Raw genomic sequence first — 10,000 nt, forward strand, 5'->3', positions numbered from 1 at the left:
GCTCTCTAGAAAGCGCTCGCGCGTAACAACTACACCACGGGTGCTTAGATAAATTCATGCGTATATTTAAGATTTATAAACTCATACACCAAAATAGCGCAGAGTGGCACAGGAAACAACTTTGATAAATTCCACCTAATATTATATTAGTTATGGTTAAGGTTTTCATATTATTCATGACACCTATATAGTTTGTACTTACAATCATGATTGGATCTGTCATCTTTGCCGAATCATAAACATTGGGTCGCTGACGCATTTGAACTCTTTTATTTCTGGCACCGTTTGTGTTAACATTCTGCCCGGTGCATGAATAAAAATATTGATATGTGATATCTTCCTAATTAATGTTACATAACCAATAAGTCAACATTAAAAGGTATGGTACCGTAGTTTGTAGAATTTATTCTATTATATCTAATATTCAGTTATTATTTTAAATATAGACATTCCGCCTCGACGTACATTGAGGCAAAAGAAGAAAGTCGAATAGAGTTATTTTAGAGCTATAGAAATTGTTATATGCCAAAAAAAAAGCACCGAGGCAATTGCTTCGGTGTGCCTCAGTGTAGCTACGGCACTGGGTACAGTCATTGTTTTGGCTTGTCAGCATCAAAGTAGCCGCCGCCCCCACTTTGTTCACAAACATTATTTTTGATCATAATTCAAAAAGCTCTCAAGTCTTTCCAATGACATCTGCCGATCTGGTACGCAATACGCATATACTTTGCAAGGCCAACACCTATTATGTAGTTGAGTTATGCCCCTTTTGCTACTGTAAAGCACCAGACGAGCGTTGGCGCTCTTGTTTATGATATGTTTCGTTAATACTATAGAACACACTTTTCCATTTGACAAAAGTAAAGCGAATTATTTCCAATAAAAATTCAAATAAGACATTGTCTCCACTTCATTGTGCAGTATACTGAAACACAAACCTTGACGTAAAATGACAGAACTATATGCGATATGTACCCTATATTTAACAGTTCTGTCAATCAATGTGCTGCCATTTTGATTCCAAATGAAGCGACAAAAATATTTATCACCGTAATGGCGAGTATAAAGCCAACGACGGTTGGTGTTACGTCGTTCATTTAACTGTTTGCCTTCCATTTTCCAGGTACCAGGAGCACCACTCCCGTCACGATCTGAACATGGAGATTATAGCCATGATAACTATATACATTTTCATCGCCTTAACTGCAAATGCAAAACCTACAATAACTAGATCAGCGTGAATACGTTTCGTAGATGGTAAGCCAGTATTTGGAGCAAATCCCCCCGTCGAAAACTGAAAAGGGGAATTTTTGTTAAAGTATATATCACGAGCCGACGGCGGTTGACGTTCTTTATTTCTTTCTTAAAGCCTGCCTACCATGCCTACAAGCACAAGGAGGAGTAGAACCCTTCTAAAATTAGAATATGATGAATATAAGTTATGGAATACAAACAAAAAATAAATAACAACATGTTAATGGTTATTTCTAAAAGAGTGCATTTTAATTGTTATAAATGTTTCACTGTTGTAGTCTGGTAGCAAACACCACGCCGACGTCAGTTTTTTAGCTAGTTTAATTTCCATTGTTCTTGTATATCATTGCTTTCAATGCAGGAGAGGCGAAAGATGTACCCGTCATCACAATTTGGAAAAAAATATAATAATAAATATAAGATAATATAAAAATCCTCACTAGAGAAGTGTGATAACTGAAAAACATTCCAATCAGAAGAAGTGTCATAATCTGAAAAAGCATAATTTTAGTAAAAACGTCACTCTAAGTGTAAAAGATTTACAGTTTTTAAACAGGAGGTGATATGTTTATATGAATTTTAACTTGTAAAATGTCAAAAGGTATACAAGTCAAGTGAATATATACCTTTAAAAGAATAAAAAATAGTTTCACAATCTCCCTACTGACAATTGATTTGGACCTATTTAAGGATAACAATGCCTAACGGCATTTTTCTTGAATTTTCATTACACATGTTAATAATGTGTGCGTATAATTATCATAACAACGTAGCACTCAAAAAGTAGTACACACGTTTTCGTACATGTGCATGTACAATTGATCTTACCTGGAGTCCTATATAGAGACTTATCAGAACTAGGTTTGGGTAATAATGCTCCGCGTCGGGCCCCAGACTGAGAACGGATTTCAACTGGGTGGCATTCGCCATTAGCAGCCCAATATCCAGGAAGCCCTTCGTCAGGGTCTTTTTCTGTGCGTAACTATTGAAGCCAAAGACGACAAAGTCGTCGGCCTGGTATAAATGCAAACATTTCAGTATATGTTTTAGTTCGATTGTGTATACGCTATTTATAAATAAGCTGATATGCAGCATTCTCGAGTTCGAGTTTGAGAAAAATAATCCTGATTATGTGACCAAGAGGACGTCCCGCTAGCTGGCTGATGGGGCAGAAGCCTAAGTTCTCTTTGAATAAACTCAGATACATATTCTGCTTGACCACTTTCGCTCAAAGAAGTATTTATTTTATTTTGCTAAACACCATGATGTTATGAAATGCTCACGCTGAAAAATGTGCACACAGTATCTTCAAACGTTTGATGCGAATAGATAAAATTCCATTTTGAATTTGTTTGGTGTTTTTGTACATGAGGTTTGTCCGTCCGACCGTGTGCTTGTTTGTCTATCTGTTATTAATTCTTATACTGTCCCATTTTTGGCCAATGCTGGTAGATGTTGAATGTTCTGCCAGATATATCTATCAACTTATGAACAAATATCTCTTCATCTTTATATCAAATGTGCAGACTGGTATCAACTGGGTTGTTCAACACTTTTTGACTGATCATTTCGTTTTAACGAAAGTCAATCAATCTAATACGTCTGCTACAAAATTCCAGAACTTATCTCTTTACAATGGAAGTACACGTGAGGATAAGACAAAACTTCCCAAAAATCTATTGATCTTTAAAAAACAATTACATCTGGCACAACCTATGTGAGATGAGTCACGCGCAAGAACGCTCCTCTTTTGTTTTACTGTATGGTGTATGGACATTACATGGAGTAATTTCAATAAAGCGCAATTAATTATAATTATAATTGTGTAAGATTTTGAATCAAAGTTGAAGATAAACAATGTGTTAAGTATGCCATTATTAGATAATTAAATTTCAATTGATTTAAATTTACTACGCGTCATGACGTTCACAAACAACTTTGCGCGCGCTTTTGAGTAAAATTTACATCCATTCATTTGCCATGTCAAACTCTCCAAAACTTGATCATTCAAGGTATACAAGGAAAGGGTCAGCAATGTTTTTTTCAGTTTAGGTCCAGATTTTGCAGAAAATCCCTGTACTGATGTCTTCATTTAGAGTTCAAGAACGCGTTTCTATAGCTTACTGCACGCAAACATGACATCTTGGTTGACTTTTTAACCACCGGACGACTTTCACCCTGAGAATATTTATAATAATATATATATCCTGTCTTTTCGGTCAGGATCGATACGGCTCGAGGGCACGCGCATAAGCCGAATCATGTCGAGTTTCCGACCAAACAGTGTGGCTGAGAATCGGATTTTCCTTATCCGGACCGGAACCACTTGATTGTTCTCTCTAAATAACTCGTTATAAATTTGTCGAAAACAATACGTAAAAATAGTGTTTTTGTAAACTTTGTCAAAAAACGAATGAGACCTTGTTTACTTACGTCAAGCCGATTAGTTGATTTTTAGCTCTACTGGCCAGAGGCCAGAAGAGCTTATGCGATGGTAATGTGTACGTAGTATGTGCGTCCATGAGTCTGTAAACAATTCATGTTAACACGATACAGCCTTTAGTTTTGATTGCATATTGATGAAACCTGTACAGTATCTACATATCCATTAGATCTCGGTTCCTTTCGAAAACCAGCCAGATCCGCCAATGCATGCCTAGATTATGGGCCTTGTAGTATAAAAATCCTGTAAACAATTGCTCTTTAACACGATACAGCCTTCAGTTTTGATTGTATCTCGATGAAACTTGTACAGTAACTACATATCCATAAGAGCTTGATTCCTTTCGAAAACCAGCAATATCCGCCCATGTATGCCTAGATTATGGGCCTTTGTAGTATAAAAAATCAGTTTGTCAGTAAACAATTGCTCTTTAACACGATACAGCCTTCGGTTTTGATTGTATCTCAATGAAACTTGTGCAGTATCTACATATCTATAAGAGTTCGGTTCCTTTCGAAAACCAGCCAGATCCGCCCATGTATGCCTAGATAATGGGTCTTGATAGTATAAAAATCAGTGTGTCAGTAAACAATTCCTCGTTAACACGATACAGCCTTCAGTTGTAATTGTATCTCGATGAAACTTGTACAGTATCTACATATCCATAAGAGCTTGGTTTCTTTCAAAAACCAGTCAGATACGATCATGCATGCCTAGATGATGGGCCTTGATAGTATGAAAAAATTAGTTTGTTAGTAAACAATTCCTCGTTAACACGATACAGCCTTCAGTTTTGATTGTATCTCGATGAAACTTGTACAGTATCTACATAGCCATAAGATCTCGGTTACTTTTGAAAACTAGCCAGATCCGCTTATGCATGCCTAGATTATGGGCATTGATAGTATAAAAAATCAGTGTGTCAGTATACAATTCCTCGTTAGCACGATACAGCTTTCAGTTTTGATTGCATCTTGATGAAACCTGTACGGTATCTACATATCCATTAGAGCTCGATTCCTTTTGAAAATCAGCCAGATCCGCCCATGCATGCATAGATAATGGGCCTTGATAGTAAAAAAAAATCAGTATGTCAGTAAACAATTCCTCGTTAACACGATACAGTCTTCAGTTTTGATTGTATCTTGATGAAACTTGTACAGTATTTGGATATCCATTAGAGCTGGGTTCCTTTCTAAATCCAGCTAGGTCTACACGTGCATGCCTAGATTATGGGCCTTGAAATGATTAGATTATGGGCCTTGATAGTATTAAAAAATGCTATTGTGTAATAAATGCTTGCGAACATGATACAGTCTTCAGTTTTGAGTATTCAGATACCAATAAGGGGTTGGTTCTTTTCGAAAACAGTGATGTTGACCACACAAACCCAGCCAATAAAGCATAGGCCCTTTTTGGCCTTTTGTTTTAAGATCAGTAGCAATGTCAATTAAGTCGTTTCTCACCCTTTTTACAATTATTTATTATCATTTTCAATAAACATATGTGTTATGGTATACACGATTGGGAGATAATTCTTGAACACGTTGATGCGGTAAAATGCATGTTCATGGCCGAACAGAGATATTTAATATGTTAAATATGTAATGACATGTCTATATCGATCAAACACGCATTTCCATATATAACCTTAATTGTAAATATCACAGAATTTTCTTTGAGATGCTAATATCTATATTATTTTGACCACCCATAAACCAATGTATTCACAAATGGAGAGTATATATATTGTTTGGAGGGCTTTTGGTCTAGCAACTGGTCTCAATTGAAGTTTCACACCAGGAACATAACATTTGAATATTGTTTAAATCCACCAGTATTACATGCGTGTCTAATTTCTGTGTAATAAGGAAGTTTATGTTTGATACAATATAGACTATATGTATTCATATAAGATATCATATTGTAATTGAAACATATATGTGCACACTGAATTCGTTACAAAATGGTTAACAAAAATTCACAATCACAGTATGTACAGAAAAAATCAACATCAATTTTGCCAATCAGTTTTCTGTCATTTTAATCCCAAATGCAGCAACGAACACATTTATCACCGTGATGGCAAATACGAAGCCGACGATGACGTTGTTGAGACGGTTGACATTACGTCTTTCCTCTAAATGTTTGCCTTCTATGCCCCCAAGGACCAGGAGCAAAGCCCCTGTCACGATCTGAAAATGAATGAAATACAATTTTGACAAGACGAAAACGATATTTAATGTTTTTTCGCTGACAGTTGCTCTAAATGCTTGCACCTGCTTCGAACCTCAGACTACGAGAAACACATCCTAAGTTACGACCAGGGAAAATCGTGGAATATAATTTCGACAAGCCGACAACGATATTCAACATTATTGCGGTGGCTGTTCCCATCGCATGCCTCAGGGAACCATCAGTAAAGCCCCTGGCACAATCATGACTGGGGAAGTCCTAACTTCTATGTAATGGCATACAGTTTTGACCAGCAAAAAAAGATATTATACGGGTTTCGTTGGCTGTGCCACAAAATGATTGCATTCCATGCCTCTTTCAGCAAAGCACCTGTCATAATCTGATCGGAATATTATTATTAATATCATATAGGTATGACAATCCGACGAAGATATTCAACTTTTTTTCGCCGGTGAGCCTTGCGTCTTCCTTCTAAATGTTTGCCCTACATGCCTCCGAAAACTAGAAGTATAAGTTACAATCTTAAATGAGGATGGGATGTTCCTCTTAATGTATTCCAAGCTTGAAACTTCGAGGAACATAGCCACTGTCACAATCTGAAAGATAAAGTTGATTTGATATAACGTTACATTTAGCACTTACTTCATATCAATAGACGATGGCAGTCTTTTTACAGGTTAATTTTATCGTTATAGTGGTACATAAAAATCTTCAAATGGTAACAAAATGCGTTCGTGAACGCTCGTTATTGTGCATTTTGAGAGCTAACTTATCCAAGAGTAGAATAAAATGAGCTGTTAGTCAGGAAAAATGTTACTACACGTACTCGTGAAAGCTACGTTTCGTTTCGTAGTCGCTCTAATGACGATTTATCCAAATGCTACACAATATGATATCCGATTACAACGCATAACATCAACAATTTACTTCATTTATCGACTACTGGGCTTGTTCATGCAGTTCTTCATTTATTATCAAAATGAGAGACGAGATATTGTTTTCTTCAAAGGCATAATACATGGCAATAAGAACATGCACATATCTTGATTACATATCACTCAAATCCCCCATTCGCACACTTACATGTACACGTACAATTGGTCTTACCTGAAGTGTTACAGACAGACTTATGAACACCAGGTTTGGGTAATAATACTCCGCGGCGGATCCAAGACATAGAAGGGTCTTCAATTGAGTGGCATTTGCAACTAGAAGCCCAATATCCAGGAGGCCCTCCGCCAGGGTCTTCTTTGTGTTGTAGCTTCTGAAGCCTACTGAGGAGTTGCCGTCATCCTGGCGAGGAATTGAATGTCATGTATGTTTGTCTTAAGTCATTCCAGGTGAGAGACATTGAGGTTTCTTAAAAGTTTAATATGCGTTTGTTTCTTCAACTAGCTTTATTAAAGTACAAAAGACAAACTCCTCACTTAATATAGTTTGCTTGTATAAACATATACATGTACAAAGTGGTTCACCTACGACCATTTCTTTGTCTGTATTTCAAAGTGTCTGCCAATACCTACTTTTGCATAATTTTAGATAAACTATTTCGATCGATTGTTTGGTCAAAATTTTATAGAACTTACTGCTCTGTGTTCCTGTTCCACGGTTGCTCCAGACATTTTTGTCCAATAAAGGTTCCTTATACAAAGGATTTTAATTTAATAAATCCTTAATTTAAGCGGTTTTCTAACGTTGTCCTTCTTGGTGTGAATAATTTAATCCATCCAAAATGCACATTTATGAGATCATCATTTTCAGTATCACTTTTTTCTAATTTAAAATCACTGCGCAGAATGAGTTTGTCTTTATCAGCAAACTGGGTTTTTGAACAAACTGGTACTGATCAAAGCCTTTGGAGAGGTTATCATAAATCTGGTGCCTCTCTTCAAAATTTAAGAGAGGTCGGAAGAAATTTCCCTTGATGTTCAATTTAATATTTTCTCAACTTCGAACTACTTGTATATGTAGCTTAGACGTGATAGTGCGTCATATGTAAAATGATTCCATAACTGCGTTAATTTATTGTATTTTTCATGTATTCCAAGTGCAGTTCATTTTAAATCAATAAGTATTCAAACTTATCTTTCTTTTGATTATTTTTCTCTGTGCACTTATCTTATACCTTGCCACGCTTTAAGTTGTATTTACTGTTTTGATTTGCTCAAAAGTAAAAGGATATACACAACGGAATGTTTTCAATTTACAGCCAAAATATCAATGACGCTGTAAATATAAAACACCAATAACAGAATAATATATGAACATGCTCAATATATTTTACTTGTTTGTTTGACAAAACGACTTCAAATCCGTCAGCATTTTAAAGTAGAATCGCATTCATTATATAAGAGGTTGATTTATGAAAATTGCCACCGGGCGCCTTCGTTTCGTTTCGGTTTGTTCTTCAACAAGAACACACAAATTAATCATGAAAGAGCATATGAATTGAACGTTTCTACAAAGTTCTTTAACATTTTTTTTGCATTGAATGTAACCTAACATGAAACAAGATCCAAGACAACAAACACTCGGACATCGGGTCTGAGCAACAGTGCTGCCTCATCGAAGTAGTCTCGTACAGCCCACATAATGTTATGGGTAAAGTTTAATCTCTAGATAGTTTATTAGAGATGATCCACTATTTACTGGTAATACATTTGTAAACATTAAGGCGGTGACAGTCAGTGATTCGTTCAGGCTTGTAGTGATTCACGTCACCGAACAGTGATTCGTTCCTTTAAAAGCATTACAGATAAAATTGCTATGGCGTGTTTGATTTCACTTCTTGTCCGTATTGCAGTATTATCAGAGACACTTTATATCTAAATTCTAACAAATAGTTATTGTATTGCATAAAGCAATGCGGTCTCTTTGGTATTGTCATGGGTACGGCATATAGCCCCGGTGCATATTTTCTGAGAAATGAATCAAATATGCATTACAAAATTTACTGGCAGATTGTTGGTGTTTGCTGGGTCAAAATGTTTCGCCACTAACGACAATCTTATTCTAAAAATAGTTTTTTTTTTAAAACGTTTATTAAAAATGAGTCCGAAGCAGGATGAACATAACATCGAACTCGCATTATCTAGAGTACTTATCATGATTGCTTGTGGTCCTGGGGTCATGAGAGCTCCCTTCATGAACGCATTGTTTTTCATTAACAACTTAGAGGTGAAAACGGTAAAATTATTGTTCTCCGATACCACGAAGTACAGAGTTTAGTTATTTGGTATGTAGCACCAAAATGAATTCCTTTACCAAGTCTATTTAAGTCTTATCCCTGGGGCTGCACCGGGTCGGAGATCATTGTTTCTGTATACATTTTACCATCGATTAAACTTTAAAGATCTAGTGACTGTCACCATGATACATATGTCAGTCAAACCACTTAGTCTTGTAGGTGTAGAATCAACCAAACAACAGCTGATTGTAGGCGAAGGTTTTCTACTTATTTCTTTGCTTTACTGGCGTGGGCTCGCACCCAACTAAAACCAAAATACGTTCTTATACTATAACTGTATGATTTCTTTCTGCGATTTCGATATCATAAAGTAAAATGATGCTAAATTAAGATTTAAGCTGCATAATCGGGAAAACTTGCATTGTAATTTGTCGTATTAAATTGAAAACTTTTCTAGTCATCCTGATTACTAGTATTTAAAAATGTAAACAATATTTTAGGAATGTTTTAATATATCCTATAATAGATAAACAAAATATGACGATATATGTTGATAATATTAAACATGGTAAGAAATTTAATGTTGATGAAATATCCGAACTATTTTTTATGCTTTCCAGTGGTTTATAGAGATGTGTAATTGAAAAAATTATGTTTCACTGACCACTCTAAATCAGACGTCAGGAATGTGACACTGAATGATTTACAATTAACCGTCATTTTAAATAGGTTATGAATCGCAAATATTCCACCTTGTAGTAACTAAAATCTAACATACTTATGAATATATATTTTGATCTTACACTTATACAAACATTGTTCTGTGATAAAACATATACCAGACGTCGCCAGAGGTGTCCATTACAAGCCGGAATTCAAACAGTTGCCTAAAAAATCGCCAACATGCAATCATGAAGCTG

This window comes from Mya arenaria, chromosome 14 (genome assembly GCF_026914265.1).
Source record: "Mya arenaria isolate MELC-2E11 chromosome 14, ASM2691426v1".
Lineage (NCBI taxonomy): Eukaryota > Metazoa > Mollusca > Bivalvia > Myida > Myidae > Mya > Mya arenaria.